Genomic DNA, 22,265 nt, shown 5'->3' with positions numbered 1-22,265 from the left:
CTAGTCTTTCTGTGGGGTGTCTTCTTGAATTTAAACATAATTGAGGCCATGGATGGGCTGGGATTGTGCTTATTTTATTGTTTTTTGTCGTTTTTGGGGGGCTGCTGGTGTGGCCTTTTGCTTGCCCAGGGGTGGTGGTGGTGCATGGACTGAGTGTGCCTGTGGTGTTGTCTCACTCTCTTTGATGTAAACATCATGGATGGCATTGGATTGTGGTGATTTCTGGCTGTTTTTCTGTTTTTTGGGGGTGTACTGTTGATGTGGTCTGGCCATGTGGGTGGTGGTGGTGGCCATCTTGAGTGCTGGCTGGTACAGGCAACATGTGCTTGGGGTGTAAGGGGGCCATTTTGAGGAGAGGCAGTGTCTGAGGCCTGCACTTATTTTGCCTACTTTTCATCCCTTATGCCCAGGGGTAGTGAGTGTTGCATGGGCCTAGTGTTTCTGTGGGGTGTCTTCTTGAATTTAAACATAATTGAGGCCATGGATGGGCTGGGATTGTGCTTATTTTATTGTTTTTTGTCGTTTTTGGGGGGCTGCTGGTGTGGCCTTTTGCTTGCCCAGGGGTGGTGGTGGTGCATGGACTGAGTGTGCCTGTGGTGTTGTCTCACTCTCTTTGATGTAAACATCATGGATGGCATTGGATTGTGGTGATTTCTGGCTGTTTTTCTGTTTTTTGGGGGTGTACTGTTGATGTGGTCTGGCCATGTGGGTGGTGGTGGTGGCCATCTTGAGTGCTGGCTGGTACAGGCAACATGTGCTTGGGGTGTAAGGGGGCCATTTTGAGGAGAGGCAGTGTCTGAGGCCTGCACTTATTTTGCCTACTTTTCATCCCTTATGCCCAGGGGTAGTGAGTGTTGCATGGGCCTAGTGTTTCTGTGGGGTGTCTTCTTGAATTTAAACATAATTGAGGCCATGGATGGGCTGGGATTGTGCTTATTTTATTGTTTTTTGTCGTTTTTGGGGGGCTGCTGGTGTGGCCTTTTGCTTGCCCAGGGGTGGTGGTGGTGCATGGACTGAGTGTGCCTGTGGTGTTGTCTCACTCTCTTTGATGTAAACATCATGGATGGCATTGGATTGTGGTGATTTCTGGCTGTTTTTCTGTTTTTTGGGGGTGTACTGTTGATGTGGTCTGGCCATGTGGGTGGTGGTGGTGGCCATCTTGAGTGCTGGCTGGTACAGGCAACATGTGCTTGGGGTGTAAGGGGGCCATTTTGAGGAGAGGCAGTGTCTGAGGCCTGCACTTATTTTGCCTACTTTTCATCCCTTATGCCCAGGGGTAGTGAGTGTTGCATGGGCCTAGTGTTTCTGAGGGGTGTCTTCTTGAATTTAAACACCATTGAGGCCATGGATGGGCTGGGATTGTGCAGATTTTATTGTTTTTTGTCGTTTTTTTGGGCCTGCTGGTGTGGCCCTTTGCCCAGGGGTGGTGAGTGTTGCATGGGCCTAGTCTTTCTGTGGGGTGTCTTCTTGAATTTAAACACCATTGAGGCCATGGATGGGCTGGGATTGTGCAGATTTTATTGTTTTTTGTCGTTTTTTTGGGCCTGCTGGTGTGGCCCTTTGCCCAGGGGTGGTGAGTGTTGCATGGGCCTAGTCTTTCTGTGGGGTGTCTTCTTGAATTTAAACATAATTGAGGCCATGGATGGGCTGGGATTGTGCTTATTTTATTGTTTTTTGTCGTTTTTGGGGGGCTGCTGGTGTGGCCTTTTGCTTGCCCAGGGGTGGTGGTGGTGCATGGACTGAGTGTGCCTGTGGTGTTGTCTCACTCTCTTTGATGTAAACATCATGGATGGCATTGGATTGTGGTGATTTCTGGCTGTTTTTCTGTTTTTTGGGGGTGTACTGTTGATGTGGTCTGGCCATGTGGGTGGTGGTGGTGGCCATCTTGAGTGCTGGCTGGTACAGGCAACATGTGCTTGGGGTGTAAGGGGGCCATTTTGAGGAGAGGCAGTGTCTGAGGCCTGCACTTATTTTGCCTACTTTTCATCCCTTATGCCCAGGGGTAGTGAGTGTTGCATGGGCCTAGTGTTTCTGAGGGGTGTCTTCTTGAATTTAAACACCATTGAGGTCATGGATGGACTGGGAATGTGCAGATTTTATTGGTTTTTGTCGTTTTTTTGGGCCTGCTGGTGTGGCCCTTTGCCCAGGGGTGGTGAGTGTTGCATGGGCCTAGTCTTTCTGTGGGGTGTCTTCTTGAATTTAAACACCATTGAGGCCATGGATGGGCTGGGATTGTGCAGATTTTATTGTTTTTTGTCGTTTTTTTGGGCCTGCTGGTGTGGCCCTTTGCCCAGGGGTGGTGAGTGTTGCATGGGCCTAGTCTTTCTGTGGGGTGTCTTCTTGAATTTAAACATAATTGAGGCCATGGATGGGCTGGGATTGTGCTTATTTTATTGTTTTTGGTCGTTTTTGGGGGGCTGCTGGTGTGGCCTTTTGCTTGCCCAGGGGTGGTGGTGGTGCATGGACTGAGTGTGCCTGTGGTGTTGTCTCACTCTCTTTGATGTAAACATCATGGATGGCATTGGATTGTGGTGATTTCTGGCTGTTTTTCTGTTTTTTGGGGGTGTACTGTTGATGTGGACTGGCCATGTGGGTGGTGGTGGTGGCCATCTTGAGTGCTGGCTGGTACAGGCAGCAACATGTGCTTGGGGTGTAAGGGGGCCATTTTGAGGAGAGGCAGTGTCTGAGGCCTGCACTTATTTTGCCTACTTTTCATCCCTTATGCCCAGGGGTAGTGAGTGTTGCATACTTGCATGTCCCTAGTCTTTCTGTGGGGTGTCTTCAATGTAAACATCATGGATGGCATGGGATTGTGCTCATTTTTCTGTGTTTTGTCGATTTTTTGGGGTGTATAACTGAACTGATGTTCCTCTGTCTTCCATTGCTTTTAGGTGCACAAGAAGACTCAATAGAACCACCAGTGCCAGGAAGAAGTCCTGCAGCGGTGTGTGCAGCATAACGTCACGCGACGTCACGTCTGGACACAGAACCCTCTGCAACTCGTGCAACTGCTGCCTGCTGACCTGCTCTGAAGAAGATGGCCCCAAAAAAAGTAACCCGTAGCTCCTCTAGCAAGAAAGGTGCCAGTAAGGAGCAGAAGAAGCAAGTTACCAAGGACACTGGTGTGCCGCCCGCCCCTTTTTTTGTGAGTAAAAAAAAAAGTATGCCTGCAGCAGCTGCAGCGGGATCTGCTGGGGACCAAGCTGGCAGCAGCACCCCCGCTCCATTGGGCTCAGTGCCACCACCACCACCACGCCAACTTAAGTCCAAGCCCTTGAGTGCTGCAGAGGCAGCCAGTATACTTCTTCAATCACCATCGACCAGTGATGTTGGCTCATCGCAAGAAAGCAGCAGCAATGTCCCTCAATCAACACAGGTTGTTGTAGCTCATCTGACGAGTGTTGAACAACCACAGCGGCAACAACAATCACATGTGCAAGTACAAGCCCAAGTACATGTGGAAGGAGAGGCAGCGCAAGGAGATGCGCATGCAGAGGTGCATGGAGGGTCACAACAAGTGCCCACAATAGTTGTTCCTCCCGAAGTAGGGGCACATCAGGAAATCGACAATCAAGGCGAGGTATCATTTGAGGAAGCCACTCCTCCTGATGATCCTTCATTGTCTTCCACAACCCTAGCAAGGAAGAGATCAAGGGTGGTGTCTACATCCTCTTCAAGCACACCTCCTTCTGATGATACGGATCAAACTTGGGAACCAGCACCACAGCCGTCTGAGAGTGAGGCACACCATGATCCAACAAAGGTACTTAAGCGTAAAAGGAAGCTCGTCCAAAGTCTCAGACTTATGGAGTGTGATGAGGCTCAACAAGAAGTGGCGGATACTGCTGCTGATGAAGACTCTGCCAACGACGACCCAGTCATCATAAAGGTCACTGCAGCCCCAGCGGGCATGCAGCAAACAGACATTTTGACCCTAGCCCGAAGAGCTGCTGAGCGTGATGATGATGATGATGTTGTCGATGAGGAGGCAGTGGAAACACCACAATCATTGGAGTTAAGTAGTACACCAACTCGTCCCGCTTCCATATTTCTTTCTGGCAAGAAGAGACCTCCGTCAACCTCGACCTTAATTAGTGGCGGTGAAAGTGCAAAACGTACAAAAGTTGGGCAATCCAGATCCTCCACTTCATCTGGCATTAGCTTCATGACCACCACCACCAGTATCGCCGCCTCCTCCATGTCCCACAGACACTTCAAGTCCCCCGTTTGGGACTTCTTTACTGTTTGTCCAAAAAATCCAAAGTTTGCCATTTGTACCATTTGTAAGCAAGCAGTTAGTCGTGGTAAGCCAGGTACCAACTATGGTACCGGAGGCCAGAGAGGTCATCTTAGGAGACAGCACACTGTCAAATGGTTTGCGCACCTAGATGCGATCAAGAAAGGCCAAATTCAAGGAAACGTTGATGTTTCATCTGATGATGACGAGCAGGAAGAAGACGTGTCAAACACTTCCCTTACACCCAGTACCCCTGTCAGCAGCACACCCAATGTGAGGCACACTAAGAGTGTTGGAGCGAGTGAGACACCAACGCACAAAAGTTCACCAGCGAGCAAAATTGGGTCAACGAAGTCATTATCAGCCCGTAAATGCTTGGTCCAGGGCAACATTAGAACAATGCTTACTTCAGACGTGCCATATGAACGCAACCACCCACTGACGCGTCTGTATAACACTAAGCTGGCTAAAATGCTAGCTGTGGACCTTCTACCTTTTTCTTTTGTAGAAGCGGTAGGTTTTCTTGAATTAGTTGCAACGCTCTGCCCTAAATGGAAGGTTCCGAGCCGGTTCTATTTTGCCAGAGTTGCGGTTCCAGCACTACATGAAGATGTGCTGCAGGCGATTGGGGCAGCTTTGCAGAAGAGTGCTGTTCACACAATACATCTGACAACAGACATGTGGACCAGTGGCCCAGGCGATGATTACATGTGCATCACTGCACACTGGGTCTCTTTTTCAGGTGTTATAGCAAAGCTAAACGCAGGTGTTGACCCGGACCAAGTTTTCAAAGCTGCTCGGAAACATGCAACACTAGCCATGTTTGCCTTGGAGAAAAGTCACACAGCAGAAAACCTTTTGGAAGAGTTTGACAAAAAGGTGTTGTCAATGCTATCCCCCCTAAAACGCAAGATTGGTTATGTTTCCACGGATAATGGCGCCAATGTAGTTAAGGCCATGTCACAGGGTCACCATGTTAGAGTGCCGTGTTTGGCGCACTGTATCAACCTGGTAGTTCAAAAATTCTTGAGTGATAAAGAGAGTCCAGCGTTCGAGGTAATGGCCACCTGCCGCAAAATGTGCAACCATTTCAGCCATTCTTTTAAGGCCCGGAAGCATCTGCGGAGACTGCTACTTCAACGTGGAATGCCAGTGAAAGCACTCATCCAGGAGGTGGCAACACGTTGGAACTCAACCTTCTACATGCTTGAGCGTCTGCATGAGCAGTATACGGTACTCGATCACTATTTCTTGACAGAGGCTACATCTCAGAAGGAGGACCTGCGGATGAGTAAGGCGCAATGGGCCATAGTTAAAAGCCTGACAGACATGCTTCGTCCTTTTGAGTTCTTCACGCGTGCAGTCAGCCAGGAGGACTGTAATTTGGGAAAAGCTATCCCATTGTTGTGCATACTGGAGCACCAACTGATGGCGGTTTCTTCTGAGTTTGAAAAAGATGAAAAAAAAAAAAACCATTTCATTTTGTCTGAGAAATTATTACATCGCCTACGTGGTGATGAACGTCTTAAAAACATCAACTCAGATCAGCATTACATTTGTGCTACTATTCTGGATCCACGCTACAAAAAGGCGCTGGCAGACAACGCATTCTTTCCTTTCGCTGATGCAGATGTTCAAAAGTACAAACATTGGTTAGCCTGGTCAGCCAAGAGGTTTGAAAAAGAACGGCAGGTTATTGAAGGAGAAGCCAGTACATCAGCATCAGCATCAGCAGGCCATCCGCAGTCACAAGAATCCACTTCTGCACCTGTGGCTGGGGCACAAGTGACCTCTCAGCCGTTAAAGACACCGGCAACTGGATCATCTGCACCACACACAATGACAACACTAACAGTGGCTGGGGAGGAGGATTGGCTAAGTTTGATGGGGTATGGTTCTCTAAAAAATGTCACAGGCACAGCAAAAAGTAAGCAAAGTGGAGGAACAGTTGATGACCTTGAGTCGATGGTGCAGGACTATCTGAATGACTCAACAGTGGTCTTTCTTAATGAGGAGCCATTGCAGTATTGGCATGGCAAAAAACAATTGTGGCCACAGCTCTACAACCTGGCTATAAACTATTTGTCTTGCCCACTCGCAAGTGTGTCTTCTGAACGTGTTTTCAGTGCTGCTGGTGGCATTGTAACTGCCAAACGGAGCCGCCTATCGCCCAAAAATGTGGAGCGGCTGACAATGATCAAGATGAATCAGCACCTCATACCACCAGATTACAAAGTGCGAGAAAGCACGCCACATGAAGACGATGAGGACAGCAACGTAGATGAGGGGATTTTTTCTCTGTTCGGTGCCACTGACCTCATCCAGCCTGAATTCGCAGAGTATGATGACGAAATCTTGTTCTTATTCCCTGACACCGAGCCCTGAAAATGAGACAATCAATCAAGAACTTTCTTTTTCGTCCTTATTCACTTTTATTCCTGTGTGCTTTGTGTCTCTCTTTCTTTGTTTTGCACAGTTAATTTAATTCAAACTTTAATCACCTAATCCCAAAAAGAAGACCATCATCAGAACTGTCTTCACTTGTTTGCTTATTGATTTGAAGGTGCCGCAGTCTACATTCCTCAGGTTCACAAGTTCTGAAGAACATGCTCCTCTATCCTCCTCCTCCAGACTGCGATTTCCCTCCAAGCAGAGTGCTGGATTACGCACAATGAAGAAAGACTCAGCACTTGTGGGGGTGTTGTACTTCTTTGCGGGTGAGTTGACGGTTTTGGGCCCATTGCTGTGAAGCTCTAATAATGGACAAAAGTGTTTTGGACCAAATATGAGGTGAAAATTTCTTGCCGTTTTTGCTGACTTGCTTGCCTTTGAGGTGCTCTTTGGCGGGGTTCCGGGGGTTTGTGTGTAATTTTTGGTGTCTGTCGAAGCACTGCTGCGACAGTCTAATCTTGATTGCATTTGCTTTTCAGGAAATCCGTGGTGGAAAACAGGAGTTATGATGATTGATGATGACCTAGCTGCACAGCGCGTTACTTTGGACCGAAGGCCGAGAGATATTGTAAGTATGAGATTTAGCTTTTTCGCTGTTTGGGGGTGTTGTCGGGTGTTTTTTTGCGGGTGGGTTGGCGCCGGCGGGTCTTGCCTGGGGCATTCCTGGGAAGGTCTAATACCGGATACAAGTGTTTTGGACAAAATCCATAAGGAACAGCCTTTTTTTGCCATTTCTTCAGACATCTTGCTCAATGTAGCATTTTGGGGGGCTTCCTGCTGTTCGTGGGTGGGTTGCGGCCGGGGTCTCTGTCGAAGCACTGCTGCGACAGTCTAATCTTGATTGCATTTGCTTTTCAGGAAATCCGTGGTGGAAAACAGGAGTTATGATGATTGATGATGATGACGACCTAGCTGCACAGCGCCGCGTTTGGACCGAAGGCCGAGAGACATTGTAAGTATGAGATTTAGCTTTTTCGCTGTTTGGTGGTGTTGTGTCGCGTGTTTTTTTGCGGGTGGGTTGGCGCCGGCGGGTCTTGCCTGGGGCTTTCCTGGGAAGGTCTAATACCGGATACAAGTGTTTTGGACAAAATCCATAAGGAACAGCCTTTTTTTTGCCATTTCTTCAGACATCTTGCTCAATGTAGCGTTTTGGGGGGCTTCCTGCTGTTCGTGGGTGGGTTGCGGCCGGGGTCTCTGTCGAAGCACTGCTGCGACAGTCTAATCTTGATTGCATTTGCTTTTCAGGAAATCCGTGGTGGAAAACAGGAGTTATGATGATTGATGATGATGATGACGACCTAGCTGCACAGCGCCGCGTTTGGACCGAAGGCCGAGAGACATTGTAAGTATGAGATTTAGCTTTTTCGCTGTTTGGTGGTGTTGTGTCGGGTGTTTTTTTGCGGGTGGGTTGGCGGGTCTTGCCTGGGGCATTCCTGGGAAGGTCTAATACCGGCTAGAAGTTAGTTGGACAAAATCCATAAGGAAACACCAGTTTTGGCACTTTGTAAGTTAGGGTTCGTTAGGGTTAGCCCTAGCAGCAGGATTGCATGTGTTTAGGGGGGTTCTATTGCAACGCGGTTCTGTTGTTGTAGAGCACTGTTGGAGCGATGCTGGCTATGGATACTTTTGCTTGCAGGCAAGTGGTTTGAATACAATCCACGGTCTGTATTTGGGTCTACTGTTACTTTCAAAGTACGTTTTGTAACCATTTTTCTGCTAGGCATCATCAAAGTGTGACTTTTTGAACCACACAGCGTACATACCTTTTATTTATTTATCAGTGGTATTGTAATAGCACTTCCTGTTTTCCGTTCAATAATTACAGGCCGGGTTTCAGTCAACATCCGCCAGGCAGGCAGTGGACAGGGTGTCTCTTCTGTCAGTGGTCACCACCACATTGATGGACGAAGCGTCAGCTGGAATGGAGGAGTGCCGCCAATAAGAGGAATTGTTTGCTGCATGCAACTTACTTACCAATTTCAACAGGACAACTCCAACAACATACGCAATACAGATACAGTATCCATTGTTGTCTTTTATTCTATGAGTGTGACTGCATGTGCTTACCTTTACTTTGTAACCAAAGATTGTCTGTAAACTCTGTATCTTCAATTATTGTTTGTCCATGCTCTGCTTTTTTTTTCTTCTCTCAACAAAACCTACCCAAAAAGAAACCCCCATTCCCATCCATTTTACAAACCCTAACCCTCTTCCCCCGGGCTGTGTTGTTTTGCTTGATGTCTGACTAAAATGACATCAATAATTCCACACACTTGCTGGGGAGGATAAGGTGATAGCAGCAACAGGCTGGTGAAGGAATACGAGGATATCTTCTAGACTTACTCAGCTTCAGTACTATATCTTCTAGTAGTAGTAGCCAATGTCAAATAAATTCAACGCAAGTACTAGTTATACTTGCAATACTTTACCATTTGTTAGGCTACATTATGGCACTGTTCTAGTGTACTGTCACCTGCTATTTTCTCGATCGTACCGTAACCGTTGTAATGCTACAGTAAGGAGTACAAACAAGGTTTCGTTTTCTTTTTTTCCATAGGCATGCAACTGCCACTGTGTCACACCACTAGTAACACCGCAATGAGGAAATGTCACCCGCCCAGGAATGACAACGTTAATCCCCATTTCACCTGGAGCCAGCCCTGGGCCTAGCCCTAATTTCTAACACAAATTACAGGTAAGATAAGCGTTTGGTGGGAGGTAGTATAATGGAGTATTATTTCGGAGTAGACAAGAGTTTGACGGTTGTACTACTAAAGTCCTACGACTGTTCAGGAAAACAAAGTTACTGTTACACCCCCGCCCCCCACCCACCAGACTGAAAAGCAGTAAAAAACAGGTATGGTCAGATAAAGTAGTTGAAAAATATATTTATTTATCCCTAACAAAATAATCTCCCTCACCCACCCTAACCCCAACGATTGTCTCTGAAACGTCCCAAAACGATCCCAACTCCCAAATCCCACCCCCCAAAAGTCTATAAAAAAAGGGCAAGGGACACTCCACTACTGGAGGGTGCTGGTGCTGGTGCATGATGCGGCATGGGCATCATACTCCTTGCGGAGGGTGGCAAGCTCGGAGCGGAGGCCCTTAACCAAGGTCTTATACCTCAGGACCTCCTGCTCCAGGTTGGACATGCGGACTCGTAGGCGGTGTTGGCGTTCCTTGCAGCTCCTGTGGGGGGCAGCTGGTGTTTCGGGTGCTTGGCGGTGGCGGTCGGCTTTCTTAGCCCGGCTCGGTCCCGCTGGTTTAGTCACGGAGGAGGATGCAGTCGAAGATGTTGCCCCGCTCGACTGCGTGTCCTCCTCCTCCTCCAGGGCCACCAGCCGCCGATACTCGGCGACTGTGGCCTCCAGCCTCCGTTGCCGGGCCAATCTAGCCTGCTCCCTCCTTGTTGTTGATTTGGAAGAAGGAGCAACTATATGAAGAAAGAAAGACATAGTCTGTAACCAATGCTCCTTATTAATAACACAAAGTGATTGAGCCGAAAGTTGGGTCACAGAGTACAAGTAGCAAATTGAAAGCACAGTACATAACTATTGAGGACAGTATCTATGTAACCCTCCCACTTCTGCATCCTTGCTCTAACAGTAGTGGTAGTTTAATGAACTAATTCTACGACCACTATGGACTTCCATTACAGTCGACTATGACAGTACACCAGTCTTATTCTTCTTCTTCTCTCTTGTTTAGGGAAATGGGTACGTTATCTTATGCAAGCCGGCAGAATGACATGGACACAGCACAGTGAAGTTGCACCCGAGAAAAAAAGTTGCACACCATGATGATGGAGACAGACTTGCGTTACTGTACCGGTCCAGTACATGCAGGTGGTGAAGCTATTACTTTTCTATTACGGGTGGCACTGAGAATACTCTGTTACAAGGGCTACTGCTTAATTAATTTACCTTTCACCCTACAGTGCAAATGAGTACTGGAAAAGGAAACTGAAGAAGCTAACTAATTTGATTATCTATCACTTCACATGGGACGTATTTAATGACAGATGAGATGACTTTAGGTGCTTTGCTTAATATTGAGTGAACACAGTGATACACCCACACATGAATGACGTACTACAAGTAAACTAAAGTTATTAAGAGAGGTACGGAGTGTCCACCGTAATAACCAGATATATGCTGTGAATGCAAACGCAATACAAAGTACTGCTACTATTCATGGAAGTATTGGACACATTTACAATTTCTTTTCCTTGCCTTCCCTGCACTGGGACGGACGTGCGGGTGCGGTGGCACATGCTCTTCAAGGTAACACTTACTTCACCTGGCGACCATCTACTCTCTCTAGATACACATTTGCTATGTAAGAGTCAGAGAATACCATGCTCCAGGCATCCATTCATTCAAAGTATACGCACACATACAGTTTCTGTTTCACCCACCCAGGCTGCTGTCCTTCCACCCATCCTTGCTTCATCATTGACCCAGCCATGCACCATACCATATTCTTTCCTTCCCAGCCACCTCTGGGTCCAAGCAAACACATATCGTTCTTCTTTGCCAGCCATCATACAAGTTCGCGTCCCACTTACTTACACCCTTCTTTCGCTTTTCGTTCATCCCATCCATCACGTTCGTCTAAGAACTTATTGGGATTCTTCTCACCAAAAACTTCACAGCTAAGTCGAAGTACATTTCGAGGAGGCTACTACCTGGTTGATTTGTAATTGTAATACACCCGTGCAGAAAGCACACTATGCAGTCTTCAATCTCAATAAGTAAGGAATATATAGCTTACCTGTTTCCGCCACCACCGTTTGATCCCCCACAGGAACGGCCACCAGCTCTTCTACCGCCGCATCCTCCCCAGAGGCCTCCGAGTCCAAGTCCAACACATCAGCCACCTCCGCGCTGGCCCCGTCACCAGATGTTACACCTACAAAGTACATTTAAGAAAGTTAGAATACACCACTCACTACTATATAATATTTGGTCTAGGAGAAATGTTAAAAAAACAGAATACAATGTAATAATTTGTGACTGTCTACTCCATAGTAAAAATGTCCCATTTTCCAGGGAAGGCTGTTGTCTTGCTGCACTTTTATGCACAACTGATGAATGCTTGCTTTTGATTTTTAACACGCACCACTTTTTCTCCTAACAGACAGAAGCTTGACTCCTGAGTCCTAAGAACACGACCAGGATCAAGTTCAAAGTAGGTGAGAGTTCGGCTCGACCACAAGAAATGTGTCCAATTAATCGTCAGCACTAACCACTTTTCCGTTTACAGTTAAATAGTTTTATGACAAAGTAGATTTCAATAAATGTGTTTACTTTTAATAAAGCTTTTACACTTAAATAGACTCTGTGGTTTTTGTTCCTCTAGACTAGAGTGGATGAGCTAAAGGTTTTGGAATTTTTGCAAGCATGAGTGCCTCTGACACTTCTTGACTGTGCTGTGACTCCGTACTACTCTCTTGTCCTGCGTACGATAATCTAGAGATCATTGGGGATCTATAATCGGTGACTTCGGGAGCTGAATGACTCTGCCACACTATCTAGTCAGTAAGGAGACAGTGCATAGAGGTATTGCTGAATATAATGGGAGTCCAATGGAATTGCCAAATGTCCAATCTTAGTTAGCTACACAGACAGACTAATAAAAATAGTCTAGTAATACCACAGGGAGTCATCATATTCGAGGCAGGATAAGAATTTATATTCAGTCTACAAGAAGATCAAAGACGATTTAGAAAAAATCGAATGAGGAACGCTAGGAAAAAATAGGTACTGTTTAGTAAAATGTAAACTTACTGGGGCCAGCAAAGGAGCCCTCGCCTGCCCGATCCTGGCCTGCATCCTCAGCACCCTCCTCCTGTGTCCTCTTGCCCTTGGGGGGAGCTGATGTACAACATGAAAGAAAGAAAAACCATAAAACATGGATGAGATTTTTCAACCAAATCAAACATTTCAAAAGAACAATAACAACATATTTTGGAAAAATAGCAAATAGATAGACAACTATTCCACGGGATCTATCTCATGTGGTATACTACGTTATTCGTATTGCCTGATTTGCGGAACGTTGACTTAGAAAGTTCCTATGTAACTCAATAAACAGACTACTAAAGAGGTTTGCCTAGGCCTGGCACTGCAGGCAGTAGTGCACAACACGTGACAGACAAAGTCCATCCTGCTTGCAGATCAGTGAATACTCAAACTATCAATCCACCCGCCACCACCGCCACTATTTCTTCTGATAGCCATGTGACTGTCTAAAGGAAGGACACTGGACTTCAGTCTGTTGGGGCTGATTTATAAGTCCCTTGCGGAAGTTGCGGCTGATTTTCCTCCATTGTTGCGTGCCTTTTCTGACGCAGCGGCAGAACAAAAGACTCGCCATGGTGTTGGTGCGGCGTATATATTAAAAAAAAAACACATATGGGCATATGGGCGATGCATCACGTTGTAAAGCCCTGCGCCATCAGGGGGCGTTCCGGCGCAAGGGAGGGCGTACCTGCGCAGGAACGAATCCTAAAAGTGGCTGAGGGAAATCTACAAGATGTCAATCAGTCATTTTTATGACAATGATGCATGACTCAAACCCTGCGCGCTTGAAGCCGACGTACGGCTTGATGCAGCATTGGGGAGATAGGGTACCCCAGAGCATTGCTGGAGCTGCGCCATCGTTGGCACGCAACTCCAGCAATGCGCTGCCTTTACGGCACAGATGCGTAAGGCTTCTGTGACGTTTTGGGCCAATGGGTGGTGGTGGCATGGCACACAATTACTGCCGCATCCCTGCTACTTTGCAGGGATGCGCCGGTAATTGAAAATATGACCCTTACTGTCTAGCATTACGCAGTTCTTTTCTTTACAGTACACTGATACATAATTTCTCAGGCCAATGAAATGCTTCTGAACACAACATACAAAACAAAGAAGCATAGTAGCAAGCAAGGCTACTGAGAAGGAGAGCAGTGCACCTGAAAATGAAATGCATAGAAGATTTTGAAATATAATTTACCTCAATGTAATCGGCAGCATTATTGCTCTTGGTAAAGAACAAAGATTTGCAAATAACAGAGCAGGATAAAACAGAGTAGTAAATGTACTACTACTACTACTCACCAAGCCCGGGGACCTCTACGCCGAGCGCGTCCAGCAAGTCCCGCTCCCGGTCCATGACATCGGTCCAGCGGTGGGTGGCCTGGTTATATGTGCGCCGGACCCCAGAGATCTTGTACATGGCCCGGCACACCTTCTCCCACCGCTGGCGGCGCTCCCGGATGCCATAGCCGGTCGCGATCTTGCCGCCTCCCAGGATCGTCTTGGGGAGGCGGCGCTGGACATGGAAGATCAGTGCCGCCACTTCCTCCGCGCTAAAGATCTCCCTCGGGACCACTTGCTCCCCCCTTAAACGCCCGCACGGGAGCCGGGCACGGGGTGCGGGACCCTTCCCCTTCTCAGGGTGCTTCCCGGCTCCCTTTACCATGGTCTGGGCAGAAATAAACTTAAATGATAAAGAAGAAATAGAATAGTGAAGAAGAAAATAAAAGAGTTTAAAAAAGTAGTTTAAAAGTAACTAAAAGCTGCAGAAAACACAAAAATATAGAGCTAGAAAAATAGAGGGTTAGATAATAAGTAAAATTAGATCAAAAAAACTTCAAACAAGCAAAGGATGGCAGAGATTGAGAGAGGATAGAGAAAGCATGCCCAGAACCATAGCAATGAATGAGAAACAAGATGGCCGCGCCCGTTCACGACCGCGTGGGTAAGTTCGCGCGAGATTTTCCTTGCGAGTACGCGCGAACTTGTACTCGCGAGCAGCACACTTTGCGAGATTACACATAGCGGGCGGAAACGGAATTACGTCACGCCAACAAGATGGCCGCGCCCGTGTACGACCGATAGGGTAACTTGGCAAACGAATAGCTAGAAGCGCCTCGCGAACACGCGCAAGATCACGCGAACATACACGTCGCAACAAAAACAATTTTGTATTCGCACGTATTCGCGGCTTCCGAAATCGATCTCGCACGGATTCGCGCCCCAAATAACGCGCGAAATTGCAAAAAAAACGATTTTAGCTAAAATGAAAGCAATGAGCAGGTGCAAAAGTTCAAACTTAACATTAGTAACATTCAAGGTAGTGCTTCCTGATGGGCCCCTCCAGAGTTTGCAACAATTCTATGACCCTGCTATGACCCAAACAGCAGGCTCATAGAATAGCACCATAAAGGTCCTGTAAAAAAAAAATTTCACTGCAACAAAAAGCAAATTACAGATAAGGAAGGAAGCAGGTGCCAGCCAGACTGGAACTTTCAAAATTACTGACACATTAATGAAACACAAATTAATTGATGGCAGTTGAAGAAGGGCAGGTGTGCTAGCTTTTTTCAACCACCATAATCTACAGTAATAAATAAACCTAATAGGTGCCTGTGAGGATGTACTAGAGGGTGGCATGGGTGTCCCAGAGGGTGGCAGTGGTGAAACAGAGGGTGCTGTGAACCTGTGATGATAAACCAGACGTAGAAACAACATAGTCGCGGCCGTTGCAAGCCGAAAAGTAAGTTCGCAATTGCGAACTTGTCCCAAAATCGGCGCGAACACGCGCCAACACAAAAAACGGAAAAATCCGCAAGTCCGCTAGAGTTCGCGGATCTTCGCGGATTGCGAATCCGTAAATACGCAAGTTCGCGGATTGCCAATCCGCAAAATCCGCCCATGCTTAGTCAGGACAGCAACAAGCTATTCATATCTTACACTCACATCTGCAGGCTGCCAGTCTGACCAAGGTATGATCCATGAGGCGAATAGGGCTCACCTGATTGAAATTTACCTGGCCTTGCAAGACTATGAGATTGTTTGGGAGCATTGGAGAGGCTTAGGGCATGCCCCCCTGCTCAAACGTTTGGTCTCCTTCAGTCTAGGAGAAGCACTGGAAATCTGAGCCTTTGAAAGGTTATATAGTCTCTGCTTAGGTTGCCTTCCTTGATTTCTGTCCCAATTCCTACCTGACTCATGAGTCTTATTTGTACAGCAGTGGGCACTACCCCTGCCTCTAAAAGCTGCATGGCTTCTGCTCATGTTTTCAAGGTGGTACAAAACGGGGTGGTGATGGGCGGAGCATCTGAACCAATCAAACACTCACACCCAGTCAACAGATCTGGGTTTAATCCATCACCGTTCTTTAGCCCACTCTGCCACCCCAGTTCAGACATGGCCATATGCAAATCAGTCTGACCCTGTGCCTCATGAGAACAGTCCATGGCGAACTGCCAAGCCATGCCTTCCCTGGACCGGAAACAAGCTTCCGAGGACCGGTTTCTGGCATTTCAGCCGTCTTCAGCCCGGCTTGCTTGAATCCAGTGGCAAAGTGAGCAAGGGACTCACGCCTGAGCATACCCTGCCAACTTAGGGCGAACAAAGTGGTACAAAAGGGGGTGGTGATGGACGGAGCATCTGAACCAATCAAATACTCACACCCAGTCAACAGATCTGGGTTTAATCCATCACCGTTCTTTAGCCCACTCTGCCACCCCAGTTCAGACATGGCCATATGCAAATCAGTCTGACCCTGTGCCTCATTGGAACAGTCCAGCCCGAACTGCCAAGCCATGCCTTCCCTGGACCGGAAGCAAGCTTCCGAGGAACGGTTCCTGGCATTTCAGCCGTCTTCAGCCTGGCTTGCTTGAATCCAGTGGCAAAGTGAGCAAGGGACTCACGTCTGAGCATACCCTGCCAACTTATGGCGAACAAAGTGGTACAAAAGGGGGTGGTGATGGACGGAGCATCTGAACCAATCAAACACTCACACCCATTCAACAGATCTGGGTTTAATCCATCACCGTTCTTTAGCCCACTCTGCCACCCCAGTTCTGACATGACCATATGCAAATCAGTCTGACCCGGTGCCTCATGGGAACAGTCCAGGAAGCTTATTTCCGATCCAGGGAAGGCATGGCATGGCAGTTCGGGCTGGACTGTTCCCATGAGGCACAGGGTCAGACTGATTTGCATATGGCCATGTCTGAACTGGGGTGGCAGAGTGGGCTAAAGAACGGTGATGGATTAAACCCAGATCTGTTGACTGGGTGTGAGTGTTTGATTGGTTCAGATGCTCCTTCCATCACCACCCCCTTTTGTACCAGTTCAATCAATGACAGCCTCACCTTTGGTACACTGACAATTTCTAAACGGCTTGTAAGCAGGCCACATCGTTTCTCATATTCTCCACAATACCTTATTCTTATGTGGTGTTTACCACACCATGTTCGAAGCCCACATGAGAATTTGCTTTTTAAGAGTGAAGTACATATTTTTGCAACTGAATGTTATGTATTTAGCAGGAGAGCACCAACTGCATGCCTTTTTGTTCAGACAATAACATGTTATGCTATAAAATTACAGTATTGCCACCTGGTAGACTCCGACCTGAATTGATTGACAACTATAGTTTCCTCAAAGATAAAATGATACCAAAGGAGCTGGATGAGGTGGCAGACACCATTGTGCTGCACATTCTAGGAATGTGATGGATTCAGGAGTAGAATCTCCGAGAAAAAACGCCCTGCAGGAGAGTTAACTGAAATTAAGGGTAGGTGGACAGATGGGAAAATATAGCCAGGGTAGGGATTGCAAATGGATGATGTCACAGAATCCAGAAATGCAAACAAAAGTATTGAATGGTGTGCTGATCTTGAAGGTAGACAGCAAACATTTTCATAAGAACATGAAAGAAGACTGTTAATTTGTTAGTGGCGCAATTGATAGAGCAGTCTAAAAACTGAGCATGCCAGAGGGAATTCTGGCAACCTTTTGGTCCTGTTTATGAAGAGTTCTTTAGATCAGATTTTTTTTGGGGACTATTTGAGGGGAGTAGATGATATGGGTATTTTAAGTATCTGGGCCTGTTAGGCTTTTGGCCTTCACCCAGGACATGATGAAGTTGAGATCAACATAGAGACTGTAAATTATACCTTAAAAATATGGCTAGTAGGAAATCTCTGAGAGGAGATGGATTTAGATGGGTTAACTGTCAGGTTGTTTTAAAAAAGTGTATTTGTCTTCTATTACACAAGTGGACTATTCAGTTCAATTGTGTTCTTCTGGGTGGGTCATCATTGGGGCAGAGGCCACAACCTATGTGATTCATAATTTTCTCTCTCTTACATGTTGTTCTAAAAACTCTTAGGCAAGACCCTCTTCTGAGCCGGGCAGGTTTTTACTTGTATTGATACTTACCAATCAGGTACTTATTTAATTGGTTTGCAAAGGAAATGAGAATGTTAAGATAGATATAGATCTTACATGTCTGACACATTAGTGGGGTAGTAGGCAATCTTGCCCATAGTCTACACTTACAAGGTGTTTGATTGTGCTGAATGCACTTTTATTTGGGTACTTAAGAAAATGGGTCTCTGTTCATTTCCATCTGCAAGACTATAAATGGCATAAATGCGGAAACCTATAAATTGAGCAGGGGAACAGGATAAGGGTGCACTGTACCTCTCCTGCACATGTGCACCAATATCTATCGAGAACATTAAAGTTGCTTAATGTGAAGGCTACCACTACAAACAGGATGAATTTCCAGGTGGAACCAATAGTGTCCGTGAGTGAGGCGCTATTGGAATTTCAGAGGTGGGGAACCCTGGTTGGATTGTATTTTATTATTGTAAAATCTGTTTACAAAAGCTGCATAAAGTATTTGGTCATTTTAGAATTACCATTGCTAGCACTGAAATCAGGTATCTGGTGAACTGAATAACTCAACAATGAAAATGTTTACATCCTGAAGTCTTGCCCTCAACAGAAAACCTTACAGGACAGTCTAGGGAGACAAGACCATGGTTGAGTCGCATGACCTCTGCTAAAATGAACATGTGAAAGGCTCTACTATGATTGAAACATAGGTTTTATGAGAAAGCTAATAAGTCCAACACTGTATTAGCATGACAAATTAGAATAGCTTCCTCCATTCATAGAATGTTAAGGACTCCGGGGACAGGAGAATCTTCAGGGTTTATTACAAAACTCTTTAACACCCACAATGAGGGAGGCAAATAACACCTTGATGATACATAAATGGGGTCGACCATTTAACACCTGCTTGTTTTACAAACAGACAGACATTATAACCACACATGTCAAGATTTTCACTAATGTTCAAGTGAATACTTTAGCCCCCCCCCAGATGCCCCACTTGATCCACCCAGATCAGTTGGGCTTTAGCTCTAGGAGACAAATGTTTTATAACATTAGGCGACTCCTGCATTTGATTGAGAAATTCAACAAAAGGAAAATTCATATGGCCATAATGAAATTGGATGCGGAAAAAGCATTCAACTGGGTCAATTGGTCTTCTATGAGTCCGGTGATTGAAATGATAGGTCTAGGCAAAACTTGAAGACCTTCAATGAGGTCAATCACAAGTATCCAAGATCAAAAATGATTATCAACGGAATAAAAAAATGAGAAATATTTGGCTATGGGAACAAGACAGAGGTGATCTCTCTCTCCACTTTTTGCACTGGTATTAAAATCACTAGTAGGCAAGAAAAAGCACTGTGGTAATACTAAACGCATGACCTTTAGAAGGGATCCACATAATATTCATATCTTCACAGTGGTCATCGTCTTGACAATGATAGATTAAGATTCCTCACTCAAAGCCATAGTGGAGATTATAAATCAAATCAAGTGTTTGTTAAGCGCAACTACTCACTCGTAAGGGTCTCAAGGCACTGGGGGTGGGGGGGATTTCGCAGGTTCCAGTCCATCAAGAGGGGGGTTTGTTGAGAGCCAGGTATAGAGGATTCTTTCGAAGATGGGGAGCGATGTTATCTGTCCGAGGTGGAGCGGAAGGTCGTTCCAGGCACTGGCCACACAGAAGGAGAAGGAGCGGCCTCCCGATCTGGTCTTTCTGGTGCGGGGGACCACGGCATAGGAGAGCTGGGCTGATCATAGGGTCCTTTGGGGTGCGTGGAATTTGAGTCGGCTGTTCAGGTATGCTGGTTCGGTGTTGTGGAGGGCCTTGTGAGCGTGGGTTAGCAACTTGAAGGTGACTCTAGCTTCGATGGGGAGCCAGTGGAGTGTGCGCAGGTGCTGGGAGATGTGGTAGTGGCCTGGCAGGTTGGGGACCAGTCTTGCAGCAGCGTTTTGGATGTTCTGTAGCTTGCGGGTGAAGTTTTTGTTTATTCCGGCATAGAGTGCATTGCCGTAGTCGAGCCTGCTGGTGACCAGGGCGTGAGTGGCAATTTTTTTGTGTTCAAGGGGGATCCATTTGAAGGTCTTATGTAGGAGGCGGAAGGTGTGGAAGCAGGAGGATGAGACAGAGTTGATCTGGTGGTCCATTTTGAGCTCTGAGATGATTCTCAGGTTGCGTGCGTGGTCCGTGGGGGTGGGCAGGCTTCCGAGGGCAGGGGGCCACCAGGTGTCGTTCCAGGAGTCTGAGTTTGGGCCCATGATGAGTACTTCCGTTTTGTTTGTGTTTAGTTGTACGCAGCTGTTTTTCATCTATTTGGCGACGGCTTCCATGCCTTCTTTAAAGTTGTGTCTGGCGGTGTTGGGTTCGTTGGATAGGGAGAGGATGAGTTGGCTGTCGTCTGCGCATGACACAATGTTGAGTCCATAGGTTCTGACGATGGGGGGCGAGCGGAGCCATGTAGATGTTGAAGAGCGTAGGGCTGAGTGAGGACCCCTGGGGGACTCCGCAGGTGGTAGGCGTAGGGTCTGAGTGGAAAGGGGGGAGTCTGACCCACAGCATTCTGCCGGAGAGGAAGGAGCGGATCCAGTCGAGGGCCTTGTCTTGGATCCTTGCGTCGTGGAGTCTGCGTATTAGGGTGCGGTGAGAGACTATGTCAAACGCCGCTGAGAGGTCGAGGAGGATGAGGGCTGCTGTTTCTCCTTTGTCCAGTAAGGGACGGATTTCGTCTGTTGCGGCAAGGAGGGTGGTTTCCGTACTGTGGTTTTTTCTGAAGCCGGATTGGGAGGAGTCAAGGATGTTTTGCTCTTCGATGAATGTGGTGAGTTGGCTGTTGATGGCTTTCTTGATGACTTTCGCTGTGAACGGGAGCAGGGAGATTGGTCTGTTGTTTTTGAGGTCAGTGGGGTCCGCCGAGGGTGTCTTCAGGAGGGGGTTGATCTCAGCGTGTTTCCAGTCATCAGGGAATGAGGCGGATGCCAGGGAGCGCTTGATGGTGTGGCAGAGCATGGGTGCGATGGGTTTGGCGGCTCTGTTGAAAATGTGGTGGGGGCAGTGGTCCGTGGGGGCCCCGGAGTGGATTGAGGGTGTCGGGGGTGGTTGGTGAGGGTTCAGTGTGTTGGTTGTCTTCGTCAAAGTTGTCGTAGATGCTCTTGATTTTTTGGTGGAAAAAGGTTCTGAGTTTGTTGCAGAGGTCTTGTGAGGGAGGAATGTCGGTGGACTCGCTGGTAGGTTGGGCAAACTCCTTGACAAAAGCACAGTGACATTTCTGGGTTCCAATTGAACCTTGACACATCAAAACTATTAAGTGTGGGGCTAATTCAAGGAATGAAACGAGTGGCCAATGTTCTTCCAGTTTCAATGGGCAAAGGAAACGGTTGTATCTTCGAATTTAAATTGCCCTATCCACAGTGGCATTATATAAGGCTAATTGCCCCAAATACTTCTGCGCCATTGTAGCTTTCTTGTGCTGTTGACAACCCTTATTCATCTGCGTGTTAGGCATGATAGCCACAGTTAAAACTAATGTCCTTCCCGGACTCCCATACTTATTTCAAGCTCCTATTGCTCTGGTTTCTAAGAAAGATATGCCAAATCTCTAAGATGTATTTGACTCCCTTATATTGGCTGGTAACTAGGTGAGAATTTCTAAATCTGTATTATTTGTGGGCAGGGGCTTGGGTGCCTGGCACTAACAAATATTATGCAATATGAACAAGCACCCCAGCTCTGTAACTTTTTTGAATGGTTCCTCAGAGAGACCAAGAACTGGATACATACAGAAGAAGCACTTCTAGTCTGGGCACCCTGTGATGTGGCACTGCTCCCTACGGCCCTCAGGATACAGGGTGGTTATGTTTTGGATGTCCTCCACCCAACCCTAGATATCTGGGACAAAGTAGTGAGACACAAGCTCTTATATTATTCCCTTCCCTTCCCCTCCCCATTTACCCATATCTTCTTAAACTCTTACTTTTCCCCAACGCTACACTGGGGACAAAATAGCAAATGGCACCAGAGGAGTTTTAGGGACACAAGGGTAAAATGAAGTCCTTTGAAGAAAACAAAAAGGAATTCCGAGTGGATGAATCGGAATGGTTGCGTTAAATTTCAGATTTGACATTGGGTTTTATCACCACACAATAAGGAGTAGGAACAAATGAACCTACCAAGTTAGAAACACTTTTCACTACTTACATCTCTACAGGAGGGCTGATTTCCAAAATGTACTTTGCCTTATTCAGGGCAGACCTACAAAAAAAATGGCCAAAGTGAAAAATGGGGTCAGATCTTGGGGAAGAAGATTCCTATGTGCCAATGGCAAGAGGTTTGAGTAAGTATACCTAAATCAGGAAAAGCAGTATGCCAAAACAGAGACATTTTGTAC

At 46.8% G+C, this 22,265-nt stretch overlaps 1 long non-coding RNA gene across 1 annotated transcript in view; it reads right to left on the bottom strand.

Moving 5' to 3' along the window:
- The window catches only part of LOC144819603 (uncharacterized), a 235,847-nt gene that overhangs the window by 184,951 nt on the left and 28,631 nt on the right, over positions 1-22,265 (bottom strand). The window contains exon 2 of the long non-coding RNA XR_013607480.1: positions 22,076-22,129. This is a non-coding gene — a long non-coding RNA (uncharacterized LOC144819603). The remainder of the gene's footprint in view (positions 1-22,075; positions 22,130-22,265) is intronic.

Source organism: Lissotriton helveticus, chromosome 2_1, assembly GCF_964261635.1.
Source record: "Lissotriton helveticus chromosome 2_1, aLisHel1.1, whole genome shotgun sequence".
Classification (NCBI taxonomy): domain Eukaryota; kingdom Metazoa; phylum Chordata; class Amphibia; order Caudata; family Salamandridae; genus Lissotriton; species Lissotriton helveticus.
This window is presented reverse-complemented; position numbering and strand designations above follow the sequence as displayed.